We start from the raw sequence: 15571 nt of genomic DNA, 5'->3' as shown, positions 1-15571 counted from the left end.
ACATAAGAGCCCACGTGCCCTCCTACAGCGACGCCTGGTGGCCCCCAAGGTATCCAGCAGGGCTGTGTGTAGAAACTACAAAGTCCAATGAGGCCCTGCTGGAACTCGGGGCACGTTTATGTTGTCTGGAGAGCTCATCCTGGTGGCCTGGAGGTGACGGCTGGGAATAGAAAGCCGGCAATCCACCACATATATATATATATATATATATATATATATATATATATATATATATATATATATATATGAATATATATATATGAATTATACCAACACTATACAAAAAAGGTGGTAATATCTACACAAAAAATACAATTATATTGTAGATATTGCACAGTTAAAATATTGCACATTTATCACTCATCATTTACATGACAAGTGAAGTCAGGTAGTGTGGGGTTATTGCACATGTTCAGTAATTTTGTTTTGCCATCAGTCTGACTGTGGCGGGGAAGAAGCTATTGAAAAACCTTTTCTGGGCTTTTTTCACTGTGGCTGTGGTGTTAAGAGTCCAGTTCAGGTCTGATGTAACCTGCAGTCCCAGGAAATCTGTGGCTGTCGGCCCTCTCCACCTCAGTCCCTTTGATGATAAGAGGCTGTAGAGGGGGAGGATTCTTCCTGAAGTCCAGTATTATTTCTTTGGTCTTGTCTGTGTTGAGGATGAGGTCATTCTCCTCTCCGTAGACAAGACTGTTGTTTACCAGGGTCCTGTACCCTGACTCATTCCCCCCCCCCTCCCCCTTGATGAGCCCCAGGATGGTGGTGTCATCAGTGTATTTAATGACTATGGTGTTGTCCTGGGTGGAGACACAGTCATAAGTGTACAGGGTGAAAAGTTTGGGGCTGAGGCAACAGCCCTGTGGGGATCCTGTGCTGACTGTGAGCTCAGCAGACACCCGTCCTTCCATTCTCACCACCTGTGATCTATCTGTCAGGAAGTCCAGGATCCAGTTACAGGTGGGAGTTGGGACGCTGAGGTCTGTCAGCTTCTCAATAAGTTTGCCTGGGAGGATGATAATGAAAGTAGAACTGTAGTCCAGGAAGAGCATTCTGGCATACGTTCTGTTGCAGAGTGTGGTGTAGGGCTATTGCTACCGCATCATCCACTGATTGATTGGGGCGGTAGGTAAACTGGAGGGGACCGACAGTGTCCGGGACCATGTGGCTGATGTGCGTGAGAACCCGTTTTTCTAGGCACTTCATGGCGACTGGTATGAGTGCCACTGGCCTGAAGTCGTTTAGGGGTGGATGTGTCCGGTCTTTTGGGGACTGGTATGATGGTGGAGGATTTGAAAATACAGGGGACTACTGCTTGGGATAATGACAGGTTGAAGATATCAGCATACACACCAGCTAGTTGTTCCCCACAGGCCTTCAGAACTCTGGAAGGAACTCTATCGGGTCCCACGGCCCTGTAGGGGTTGACCTTCTTCAGAGCTTTCAGGACCTGTGTGTGTGTCACCTGAAAGGCAGTGTCCGTGGGGCCTTTGACAGTGTATCTGTGTTTATCCTGTCGAACCTGGCATAGAAGGTGTTAAGGCTGTCTGGAAGGGTGGCATCTCGGGGGTCTGTGGTTGTTGTGGTTCTCCTGTAGTTTGTGACAGATTGAATTCCCTGCCACATGCTGTGCGCATTGTGATTGAGGTAGTAGCCTTCATGTTTTTGTGAGTGAGCTCTTTTTGATGCTCTGATGGACTTCTGCAGCTTGTACCGGGCTCTCTTATACTCCACTTGATCTTCTGACTTGAAGGCCTCCCGCCGCCTTCCTGATTTTCTGTTTTATGTCCCCATTAAACCAGGGTTTTTGGTTGGGGAATATATGCACAGTCCTGGGAGGGGCACATATGGACGTGCACCAGCTAATGTAGTCACTCACAGGCTCTGTGTATTCATGGATATCGTTAGTGGCCTCTTTGAAATTGCTCCAGTCTGTGGCCTCTAAGCAGCCCTGGAGACTTTTGCATCATCGATCCAGGTGTTAACAGTCCAGGCTATGACTGGCTTTGTCTTGAGCCTTTTGTTGTAAACTGGTTTAAGCCAGGATCACCAGGTGATCAGACTTTCCAAAATGAGGTTTTGGTTCAGCTGAAAAGGCGTTTCTGAAGTTGCTGTAGCAGTGGTCCAGTGTTTTATTTCCCCTAGTGGGGAAGGTCACAAACTGGTGCAGTTTAGGCATGTTTTTCCAGAGATTACAATGGTTAAAATCTCTCAGAATGATAACAGCAGCGTCAGGATATGTATTTTCATGCTCGTTGATCATAATGTGTAGCTCCTTCAGTGCAGCCTTAGCGGAGGTGGGGATATACACGACACTCACAATGATGCATTGCAGTTATCTGGGCAGGTAAAATGACCTTAACTTCAAAGTCAGATATTCCACATTTTCAGAACAGGATTTAGAAATGGTCTTACAGTCGGTACACCATGATTGTTTAACGAGGGTGGCCGTTCTTCCTCCGTGAGTCTTACCACTGTCTGCAGCGCAATGGTCCTCCCTGAAGACCGTGTAGCCGTCTGGTGTTATTGCCTCATCGGGTGTCCTCTCCCCCAGTCAGGTTTCACAGAAACACAATATGGAGCAATCCTGAATGTCCCTCTGCGTGGAAATCCGAGCGTGGAGCTCGTCCATTTTATTTTCCAGAGACTGAATGTTTGCAAACAATATGACCCGGAGGGTTAGCCTTCCATTTCTAACTCCTCCCCGTCTGCCGCGCCTCCGCTTTGGCCTGTTCTCAGAAGAGCTCCCTGTTGGGGGCCGGCCTAGCATCGAGTCAGCATAGCATGCTAGCTCAAGGTAGGATTCCAGCGAGATCGGGTCCGATATGGCTGCGCTCTCTCAGTTGTAATAAGGTTGCCCAATCATAGAGAATGTTTGCAGAGTGTGTCTTAACTCGGCACAAAAAAGTAAGAAGGAGAAGAGGAAAAAGAAACAACTTGACTTGGAGAGCTCTGCAACATTGCCCTTTGGGGAGCGCCATCAGTTCACAGAGTAAGAGAAAGGGGTCATGAAATGTTGAGGGGTTCAGGGGCCGGAAGGTCTAAGAAAACACAAATAACAATACCCAAAAGGGGTCAAAAAGGAAGAAAAACAAGATGCCATCCCTAAATAGAAATCTTTTCCTTAACTAGTACAAAGCCTTATTTGTTGTGTTTATTTTTATCCAAGAACTTTAAACTCCAGGTTATGCACACTTTTCTTCTTCTTTCGGCTGCTCCTGTTAGGGGCTGCTACAGCGGATCATCTTCTTCCATATCTTTCTATCCTCTGCATCTTGTTCTGTTACACCCATCACCTGCATGTCCTCTCTCACCACATCCATAAACCTCCTCTTAGGCCTTCCTCTTTTCCTCATGTTAATTAATTAGCATGATGACATCACAAACCATGTGAACATGCAGCCATGCAGTTGGCAATGGAACATCTTTACTTCTAGAAGCAATATGTTGCAGTCATGAGGAGACTGGTGAACAAAATGGTGCTGTGATGATGCAAGAGAAAATATCTGCAATTATTAACAATATACAATCCTGAGTAGTAATGTATATTATAATATAGGAGAACAAACATAATTTCAGAGGAAAATTTTAAAAATGTTTTGGAAAGTACACCTTAAACAACTTCTTCCTACTTGCAAATTGTATCACTTAGCACAATTGCTCCTTAGATCTTAACACTTACAATGAGAGGTGTGAGTTAACTCATATGTTATTAACCTGTCAAAGTGTAATATATGATGCAACTCATGCCTCAGTATGCAACCACTGCAGATGTAGCCAGCTTGCTAGTGATACCCCGCTGCTGTGTCTCCATTACCTATTACAGTGCTGCCAACTAGACGATAATTTTTTTCCTTTTTTTTCAGTCTGTAGTTATGTTGTGCCAAAAAATGTATAAAACTGTTAATGTTTTGAAATAACTAGATGATGATGATGACCATGGTGATTGGGAACCTGTAAGCTCTGGTATTGATGTGAAAAGTTGCTCTGAAGATGTTTAATATCCACAATGAGAACAAAAAAAAAACCAAAACTAACCACAAATTCTAAATATTCATCTTAAAACCAGGCCTCCATGTTAATAGCAGTTGCCTTAAATGTTTCCAAAAATTAGGACTAGCCTGTGAGCTTCACAATCATTGAATATCAGATTGGTGATTAAATATAGCAAAGTACGATTTCTGTGTAAATCACTTCACTGAGAAATTAACTGAACCTAAAACACAAAACTCAAATTTGTGTTTTTTCTCAAACACAAAGTTGGGAATACCCAAAATGGGATTCATATTCCCTATCCCAGGAAATACAATACAATACAATTTATTTTTGTATAGCCCAAAATCACACAAGAAGTGCCGCAATGGGCTTTAACAGGCCCTGCCTCTTGACAGCCCCCCAGCCTTGACTCTCTAAGAAGACAAGGAAAAACTCCCAAAAAACCCTCTTAGGGAAAAAAAATGGAAGAAACCTTGGGAAAGGCAGTTCGAAAAGAGACCCCTTTCCAGGTAGGTTGGGCATGCAGTGGGTGTCAAAGGGGTCAGTACAATACACAGAACAGAACAAATCCTCAATAGAGTATAAAAATAAAATTTTTACAAGTATGGAGCAGAATTTAACAGTAGATGATATCACATAATATGATTTGTATTTGTTTAGAGTCCTGGAGACCTCAGCCATCAAGATGCCTCCCCGATTTGGCCATTCCACATCTGAACAGCGCTGGGCCAGCCAATCCGATGAAAGGATGCCTCTACCCCATGATTCCTGTGATCCTCCATCAGGGATGACTTTACCTTAGGCAGGCAAAACAACTTGGCAGGTGGGCCGTGGCACTAAGTGCCACATTTGAGTACCGAGAAGAGAAACAAAATAGGTGTGGGTTAGTAACAAATTATAACTATCATGTTACTTATGTTTTAGTGCTAATGACTTAACAACAGAGATGCAGTCTGTACAGTTAATCAGCAGCTCTAGTCAGGATATGCTAAACTGAAGTAGTGAATCTCCAGCCGGGATTTAAAAGCTGAGACCGAAGGGGCATCTCTTATAGTAGCAGGCAGACCATTCCACAGTTTAGGGTCCCTGTAACTAAAAGCTTGACCTCCCACTGTTTTTTTATTAATCCTTGGAATCATAAGCAGATCGGCATCTTGAGATCTTAATATGTGCTCTGGTTTGTAAGTCATGATAAGTTCAGACAAGTAATCCGGACTGCAGCCATTTAATGCTTTATATGTTAAAAGGAGGATTTTGAAATCTGCCCTAAACTTAACTGGGAGCCAGTGTAAGGATTTAAGAACTGGAGTTATGTGTTCGTATTTTCTTGTTCTTGTAATAATTCTTGCAGCAGCATTTTGGATTAACTGGAGGCTGTATAAAGAACAATTTGAACATCCAGTGAACACCGCATTGCAGTAGTCAATCTTACTAGAAATAAATGTATGAATTAATTGCTCGGAATCCTGTTTATTTAGAAAGCGCCTCAATTTCTCAACATGTTTAAGATGCAAGAAACATGAACTTTGTAATGTGCTCTTTAAATGACATGCTAGAGTCAAAGATAACTCCTAGATTGCGGGCTGATTCAGTAAAATTAATGGTGATTCCAACTGAGTTAAATGATGACAGAATATTGTTGTGATCAGCGTCATTCCCTCCAACAATTAACATCTGTTTTATCTGTATTTAAAGACAAGTAGTTCTAATTCATCCACTCCTTTAATTCACTAATAAAACTAATTAAAGACAACATTGGAGAAACTTCATTTGATCTAAATGAAAGGTATAACGGGGTGTCATCTGCATACGAGTGAAAATTAACATTATGTTTCCTAATGATAGATCCCAGTGGAAGCATGTAAATTGAGAATAGTAAAGGTCCCAGTACTAAGCCCTGCAGGACACCATATCTCACTTCTGTTTATAATGATGGAGTACTGTCAGCACATTTCTGTACATATTGGAATCGATTTGATAAATAAGAACTAAACCAAGTGAGCACAGTGCCTGTAACTCCATTGTCATTTTCTAGCCTGTGCAGTAAAATGGAATGGTCAATTGTGTAAAATGCTGCACTTAAGTCTAACAACATAATTACAGTGGAGTTTCCTTTATCAGAGGATATAAGAATGTCGTTTACAACCCGCGTTAGTGCCATTTCTGTACTATGACCAGTGTGGAAATCAGACTGGAATTTCTCAAATAAATTGTAATGCGTAAGGTGTGACTGAAGCTGATTGGCGACTACTTTTTCTAGTATTTTAGAGAGAAAGGGTACATTTGAAATAGGTCTATAATTATTAAGTGTGTGTGGGTCTAGGTCTGACTTTATAAGTAATGGTTTAATGACTGATACTTTTAGTACAGCAGGTACTGTGCCATGAAATAATGAACTATTGATAATGTTTAGAATAGGAGCTGCAAGAACATTCATTGTACTTTTTACTAGTTTTGTTGGCACTGGATCTAGGAAACAAGTAGTGGGCTTCATTTTAGAAATTAAAGTTAAGACTTCCTGCTAAGTTACAGGATTAAAATTACTAAAGTACTGAATGCAATGTGAGATAGGGTCTGCTAAGCTAGTATGCGGTTTGAACTGTGATGCTGAGATCTGGGATCTTATATTTTTAATTTTCTCATTGAAGAAGTTCATAAAGTCTGTACTGCTAATATCTGTTGGTATTTTGCACTGTAGATCTGAACTCCCATGTGTTAATTTAGCCACTGTTCTATACAGTACCTGAGGATTTTTATTATTGCTATCTATTATTGTAGAATAGTATTCTGAGCGAGCTTTAAAGAGAGCTTTTTTATATTTTTTAACACTCTCTGTCCATGCAATTTGAAAGACATGTAGCTTTGTTGCTCTCCATCTGCGCTCCAGTTTTCGACACTCTAAGAGCTCAAGTGTTTTCATTAAACCAGGGAGAGTTTCTATGTGCTTTGATCACTTTTGTTTAGAGGGGAGCCACTGAGTCTCTCAAGGTCACATTATAATGGGATGTAAGCTGGTCTAAATGGTTTTCCACGTTTACATTTGATGTTAACTGATCTAAATGGTTTTCCACAATTACACTCGACTTACTCAAAGTATCTATAAATTTTGAATCAGAATTACAATCTAGATGTGGCACAGTCTTTGTTTTAATCTGTGAATATGTTGGCAAGGGCAGGACTAAATCAAATGTAATTTTAAGTAGTGATTGGAAAGAACTTCATTTAATGGAGTAATATTTAAATTTTGAATTTCAACTTTGTAAGTTATAATTAAATCTAATATGTGATTATGATTACGAGTTGGACTTTTGACAATCTGACAAAATCCTACTGAATTTAACAAATAAGTAAAACATTTGCTAAAAGTGTCAGTTTCCACATCAATATATAGATTAAAATCCCCCATCAATACTACGTGATCATAGCCAAATCAGATAAAAGAATGCTAAATTCAGTCATGAACAATGAATATGGCCCTGATGGTCTGTAGACTAGCACTATAATTGTGTTGGAATCTGTTTTAATATTTAAAATGAATGCTTCAAAGGATATAAAGTCGTCTAAATTTTTAGAAGTAACTTACATTTTGTTGCAATTAATTATTCCAAGGCCTCCTCCTCGACCAGAATCTCTAGACTTATGAAGGATGATTATTCGTCTGGTGACGCCTCAGCTAGGGGAACAGTGTCAGATTTACTAAGCCAGATTTCAGTGAGAAGACACAGATCAGATTTAATACTTAATATAATATCATTTACCAAAACAGCTTTACTGCCAAGTGAGCAAATGTTCAATGAGTAGCATTTAAAACTACATACTTCTATCTGAACTGGCGATATATTTTTATTTTAATTTGAAGTAAATTTCTATTACATCCCTTCCTTTCAAAGATCCAAGAGGACAATGGGAAAAAGATCTCTTAATTAATATATCAGAAAAGGAGTGGAAGGTAGCATTGCAGAGAATTCACTCGAGCTCCGTATGCGCAAAGCATAGAATTATTCAACTAAAAATTATATATCGAGCTCATCTGTCTCGCTTAAAATCTGTCCAAAATGTTTCAAGGGCAAGATCCAAACTGCGAACGCTGCAACCAAGCTCCTGCCTCACTAGGTCACATGTTTTGAGCATGCACCAAATTAACATCATTTTGGACCAAAATTTTTAAGTGCCTTTCAGACAGCCTTGGTATCACAATCCCTCCTAACCCATTAACAACTGTGTTTGGTGTTCTTCCAGATGGACTTGAAGTGGAGAAGGACAAGCAAACTGTGATTGCATTCACTACACGTTTGGCACGCAGACTTATTTTGTTAAATTGGAAGAATCCTAACTCTCCTCTGATAAGTCAGTGGGAAACCGTTGTTTTATATTATTTGAAATTGGAAAAAATCAAATTCTCAGTTAGAGGATCTGTACAGATTTTTTTCAAAACCTGGCAGGATCTAATCAATAATATTTTAGAATAAGAAGAAATAATTATTTCTGCATTTCTTTTCCTTCTCCATTTATTTATTTATATACAGTATATATATTTTTTCCTTGTTTATTTTTGTCCTATTAAAAAGCCCTTAGCAATTCTCCTTTGGCCATGCTGTCCTTCTCAAGGGTAGGGTTTGATTTGTCTTCAATCCTTTTTTGTATAAATGGATCTATTTGTATGGAATGATTACGATAAAATTAATAAATTAAAAAAAAAATTCTATTACAGATGCCCTGGGTCTGGTCTAATTATACACCTTATTTTTTGGTTATCAAGTAATTTAAGGTCTGCATCAAGACTAAATTTACTGGATGCCCCACAACAGGGAGTATGGGTAACCGCTTCAGGATAGTAACAGGTGGTATAAACAACAGCCTGTAATTTAAGATCACATCACTGCAGGCTGGATGGTGCTCTAATCAGTCAGCAAGGTAGTTTTGCTGCCATATTTTGGGATAATACATGAGATCCCCTCTAGTTAGGATGAAGACCATCTCTTTTGAAAAATCCAGGCCTTTCCCAAAAATCATTCCAAATGTTCACAAAGGCTATGCTTTTCTTTGCACACCAGGTTTCTATCCAGCAGTGATGGGAACACATTCTGCTGTAAATCATATCCCCTCTATATAATCTTGGTAAGGGCCAGATACAACTAAATTCTGATATTTTATTTTAGCTTTGGTGAATAGAGAGGTGAAGTTCCTCTTTAATAGCTCAGATTGCTGTAAATAAATATCATTAGTACTGATGTAGCAATAAGGTAGGCACTTCATCGTCTGCGACACGGTCCAATGCGGCCTCTATGCCAGAAATCTCTGCCCCTGCGATGCATTTAACATTAACTGTTGGTTTAACATAGTTTGTAATTCTAACATTCCGCACTATGGAATCACCAATTATGAACAATTTCTCATTCTCAGTTTCCACAGGTGCGCTGCGGAGTGCTGAGAATCTGTTCTGGGTCCGAATTGGTGACCTGGGTGCCAAGGAACTAAATTTTGTATTCTTAGACCCCTGCCTTACTGTTACCCACTCGCCCTGTGGCTGAATTGGTGCTGCTGACTTTGGCCGCGCACTGACTAAAGTGGGACCTGTTGAGACTAAAGCCGAATCAGAAGTAGCCGAATTGTCTAAACAAACCGAGTCGATCCAATTTTCGGTTTGCCTAATTGCTATCAGGTTCCTAATGCGGTCCTCCAATTCGTGTATTTTCCCGACGAACTCTAAATTAACTAGACATTTTTGGCAGGTGAAGCTGTCTACATTGTCAGCCAGAAAACCTGAACTGTACATACTATACTGCAGGACACACAACATATAAATGTGCCCTCAATGGGCAGAGAGCAGATAGAACTTATGTTTAATGCTGATATCATCTTCTTCGTTTTTGCAGTAAACTCAGCGCTTTCATGTTTAGTTGAATCACTAAGAGACCGTCAGCTTTAAGTTTCCAATACCTGCTGAGCGTTTGACTTTGATTTCTCACTGACGGTTATTTCTCCTGGTCAGCTGTCGGCTTTACTTCAGTTTAACTTACTTGGATGTTTGTGAAGGGCTATGTGCCTGTGGGAGATGCCACTGCTCTATGCTTCCGCTCGCTGCTACTCCAAAGAGGTGGGGCCTGAAAGAGAGAGAGAGCAAATGTGATGTTTCACCACCCTAATTTGAATTTCTAACCTGTCCTCTTTAATGGCTCACCCGATCGCACTAAAACACTGTAAGCATGTTTTGGGTCCTGAATGATGAGCTCCTAGAAGACTCCTGCAGCTATTTTTTTTTGCAAATAAGATATACAGTTTTTCCTTTCAGCTTTTTAAAAAAGCATTTACCAATTTTCTTTCATTGTCTCATTTTATACCACTTCATTTTCTATGTCTGGTGAATCGCTTTTTAAATAATCTGAGATGCTGGTAATTTACAATACTGCATATTGATCTCAAGTTGATTTTAATAGTATTGCAGTGAAAATGACTTATTCATTGTTTAGAAATAAAAGTCACTTTTTAGACATTGCCTTGCTAGCCAAAAACAAGTCAAGTTTGCCTCACTCACCACTGTCTGGGCAGCCCTGACCTACTGTACATATTTTACAGTGCTTTATAGTTCTGGTCACATTTCTACTTTAGCACTTTTCTGCACTGAGCCTTCATGTCTCAATCTAATAATGCTTGTAATGTTGTTATTGTTATAGCATTGCCATGTGTCAACTGATGAACAATAATGTATTCAAAGACATAACTCTATTGAATAGATATCACAAATCCACTTATCTGATATACTCCTTTTTCATTAGACTATTAGAATATTTGTGATGAGAAAAGGCCATTCCCTAATGTCCTATTCTCTGCCATACTAATTGGTAATTTACTCCGTTTGTCTATGGTTCTTTGTGTGGAAATGCACTTCGTAACATTTTTGTGAAATTTGCCTTTAAGTTTCAAACCATGTCCCTATGTACTTGTTCAATTTATTTTAAAGTAACAGCTAGGATCCACGTCACTATTTATCTTCATAATGTTTACCAACTAAGTCATATCACCTCTTAATCTCCTTTTCCTTAAACTGAAAAGGTTCAGCTCCTTCAATCTCTCCTCACAGCTCACACTGTTAGTAATATTTTAGACCAGAGAATACACCTTTTCTATCTTTATTTTATGTTTTATTGCAGTTTTGTTCAATTTAAATTTGAATTTGTGAGTCTGTTCCTTGGGTTCAGACCTCTCCTTGTGTATTCAGATCTAACCGTTCTACATCCTTTGTGTAATGCCTTACATTTACTAATATTAAATTTCATCCTCTTCAGATCTGCCGAAGTCTATATGCTGTCTAAGTTTCTCTGTACGATTAAGCTGATTCTGCCTTTCCATGTAGTGTGGTTCTGCTTCCATACCACTTGTTCAGAATACTCTGATTGTTTAAAAAGCCCAGAGGAAAAACTATAGTACAGTTAGCAGAACAATATTTAGACCTGCTTTTTCTAGCTTAAAAGTTCATTTCCAAAGCAAAATAAATGCTGAAGCATAATGGCCCGATTGGACTTTTATGCTCCATCATGGAATCAATCCCAGTTTGACTGAATGTTATAATATCCATATTAGTAACTTTATTTTTTTTTACATTTGGCAAATTCTGCATCCTTTTGGAAATAATATCTGAAATTTTGAGTAATTCAGTGATTTGAAATTTTACAAATTAAACTTAAGCTTCCATTTGTTATTCCTCTAGGCATTGTTTTATATCAACAGTTAGTTTCACGTGCATTGGTTGTTGCTCCCATTCAACTATGTAACCATTCATCCATTCCTTAATCTTCGAAATTTTAGTTCAAGATTACTTTTGCCAGAGTCTGACCAATGATATATCTTATGCCAGCTGCTACTGCCTGACACCAAGTTGGCACACATGCTTTTGTTGATCACCCGTGTGAATGTGTCCACATCACTTTCCTTCTTCTTCTTCTTATTGGTTGATTGGAAGTAAGTAGACCAATGCAACGTGCATTATAACCTATTAATGAAATGGTGTAATGACCTTGTCTGGTCTTTGTCTGGGAAAATCAGTAAACCTCTTTTACTTTTGTTGTCCAGTTCTCCAAATATTGGTAAAACACGATTAATGACACCAACTTCACAGGTGTAACAACGACCGAGTTTTGTTTTACAGAGTGCTTTAGAACCAAAACATTACTTGTCTTGTATTACAGGTGTATTGTTCACTTTAAACAGTAACAAGTGGTGTTAGTTACAGGAGAGAGAGAAGTAAATAAGGCAACAAATTAAAAATAAAAGAACATTGAATTGAGTGGATGAGGGCAGATTTATAGGTCAGTACACAAGAATAACCAAAATTACCAGAGACTAAAGATAAAATTCTATTTTGTCCATTGCCGTTAAGAAGATTTATAGCTGCACTTTGGTTTGATAGCTTTGAGTGATCTGACCAAAGGAACCAAATGAACTTCATCACCACTGAGGAAATTTACTCAAAAAACAGAATAATCTAAGTTGTTTTTTATGGTATATTTAATAAAACCTGAATTCCCTTAAGGCAAAAATAAGTTTGGCAGAGCCCTCTGTGGTTACTGCTAGCCCTTTGTCATTGTGATAAAGCTTGAAATATACACCAGTGGGCAGCGGGCTGCATAATGATTGTGAGACCAGTTAACAGGAGGATGACTCACATCTCTTGAAGATCTACAGTGGATCATTTACAATGGTGACAGTGACACCTTGTGAGGAACAGGAATTAATGGTTTCCTCTCAAGGAAACTGCATTCATGCTTTTCTTTGGATAATGGTAGTGTGTCTTGGCGAAGCATTAGAAAAAAGTTATGAAATACGAGGGATGTTCAAAAAGTTTCTGCACTTTTTTTAACTCTATATATTAAGAATTTCAAAAACAAATTACATAATTTTTCTTTATAGTCACCTTCCTTTGTGATGCAATTTTCCAAGCATCATACCAACTTTTTAATGCCCAATAACTACTCCTCCATCCTTCACCGTTTCCAATGAAAATATAAAAGTGCAGAAACTTTTTAAACGTCCCTCGTATATAAGGTGTGAGGCTTTAATGGTAAATTATGTTCTAAGAATTAGTTTGTGTTTTACATATTTTAATGTGATCTTTGCAGTATCATGTATCTGGTTTCTTGGTTACAACTCTTCTCTTGCAATAGCTTTGAATTCTAGCCAGGCCCTGCTTGTGTGGACTTCTCATATTCTTACCATATTGGTGCATGTTTCCATGGGTCTTGGGTTTCCTTTCTGTATTCCAAAAATGTACATTAGGTGAACTTCAGCATTAGTCTGTCAAGTGCAGATGTATGGCATACCCAAGGCTTGTTCCTGTTTTCTTTGTATTTTTTGTTGTCTCTTTGTTTGTTCTGCTCTTGTATGTTTAGTATAGTAGTTTGTTTTATGTATGTTATCCAGTATACAGACAAAGCTGAAAAATGTAAAAGATCGAGCATGCTTTCGAAGGCCATTGAGATCTAGTCTATCATTGTGACAATGGGAAGAAGGGAGGAACTATGTTGGACGCCAATCTGTCACTCACAGAGAGACAATTTTTTAATGTTGGCAATCCAATTGATAGCAGGTCTTCATATTCTAGGAGGAAACTAATGTCACAGAAAGAAACAAATGGGAACACAAGGGTACTGCATGCAATGGACGCTGTTGTGTGGCCACGTCCACCCACTATGCCAATGTGCAGCATAAATTTGTCAGTTCTATCTATACATTTTCATAAAACTGGCAGTGTATGCAGAAACTACATGTTCAAGATAAAACTATTTGAAAACTAAGCTGTGAGAAATAATGTTTTTGTTGTACTGGAAAACACTAAGATTGCAGGTTCAAATTTCTTTGGTAGTCTGCATGACTTTTCATAGTTCTGACTGAAATTGAAAAGTATTCAACCTCTTATGTTTATTACATTTCTTTGGTGTTAAATGTAAATATATTTTTGTTATCAGTCTGTAAACAAAACTCTTTTTTTAATCAGATAACTAGTTCTATAACTATTATTCATATTTAAGTCAATATTGAGACTCCTTTGCCAGAATCACAGGCATGAGTCTGTTAATCACGATCAATTCTGTGATTCTTCTTTACAAAATGGGTAGTGATTCCTCAAGTGAACAGTGTCCAGTTTTTTGCCAAGTGCTCTCCACTTTGTTTTCTTGACTGGATACTGGCTGAGGTTTGATGGGTTCTAATTTTCTTGAGTGATCCCATCTATAAAAAGAAACTTGTTGAACAGTAATTGTGTGCTAAAAGTAATGATGCTTTCCTAGTCCTACACGTACTTCTTCTTACTCTTCATCTTTCCCACTTCAATGTGGGGTCAATGTTCTTGATCACCGTCTTCATATAGCTCGGTTCTGCACCTCATATCCAGTGAAGCCCTTTTCCTTCAGATCTTCCTTCATTTTATCCATCCACCTCCACTTTGGCCTCCCTCACTTTGTCTTCCCCTGTAGTTCCACTCCCATCAATTGTTCATCCCACTTCAACCTCCTTTCCTGTACTTTTTTAGATATCACTCCCACCTTTGTTATATCTCTGATTGTCTCATGTCTTATACTGTCATTTTTTTGTAACTCCACACATCCATGTCAACATTTGTATTTCTGCCACATTTAACAACTTCTCCTGCGCTCTCTTTACTGCACGTCTCAACTCCATACATACATCATTGCTGGTCTTACCACTGTCTTTAAATACCGTGGCACAATAAATAATGCATGATTGCAGTTTTTTTTGTATGTTCTAGATTACATGCAACCCAAAATATGCAAATAAAGAATAATTATCATAATAATAACGCATTTTATTTAATAATTTCCCATGCTCAGAGTCTTTCATAAATTTTCAAAAGGGCACAAAAAGAATAAAAGCACAGAAAAAGATTAAGTAAATAACTATGGGCGCAAACTAACATCAAACAGTAAACACCAAAGAGTAGATTAATACATGAAATACAGATTTCTGAATTAGAATAAATAACAAACAGGAATAAGAAATACAGAAATACAAATTGCTAAATGAAAAATATGACCAAATAACATTTGCATAAGCTAATATGTAGATATATCGATGACAGCTATTAAATCACACTTGGCAATGACTGTCTGTGAAAGGCAACTTACTTGAGTTAGTCATTCAGTCACATCACTTTAAAAATGATTCAATTTAAAACTGTAGTTATTTAGTCTTATAGTGATAGCTCCTGATAGTTCCTGCTTTTATATTTTTCCACTACTCTCACAATCCCTAAATCACATTGTAATACTAAAATAACATGTGAAAAGGGAATTCATTGTTGACATTCCAGTTAATTTCTGTTTAGCTAAATGGTAAAATGATTTAACATAAATAAAAAAAAAACTTTATGCTTAAGTCACCCTGGCGTGCCTTCCTGTCACTGGCTGGTGTGTTCTGATGACCTGTTGTTTCTTCTTTAAGACTAGAAACCCTGGAGACTGGAAGGTTCCATGTCACTCACAGTCGGAAGGCAGGCTAAAAAGAGCTCTTCTGTGTGGAGAACCTCCAAGCTGCAGAAAAAGACAATAAAGTAAGTTCATGGCGT

Source organism: Erpetoichthys calabaricus, chromosome 4 (assembly GCF_900747795.2).
Source record: "Erpetoichthys calabaricus chromosome 4, fErpCal1.3, whole genome shotgun sequence".
NCBI classification, from domain to species: domain Eukaryota; kingdom Metazoa; phylum Chordata; class Cladistia; order Polypteriformes; family Polypteridae; genus Erpetoichthys; species Erpetoichthys calabaricus.
This window is presented reverse-complemented; position numbering follows the sequence as displayed.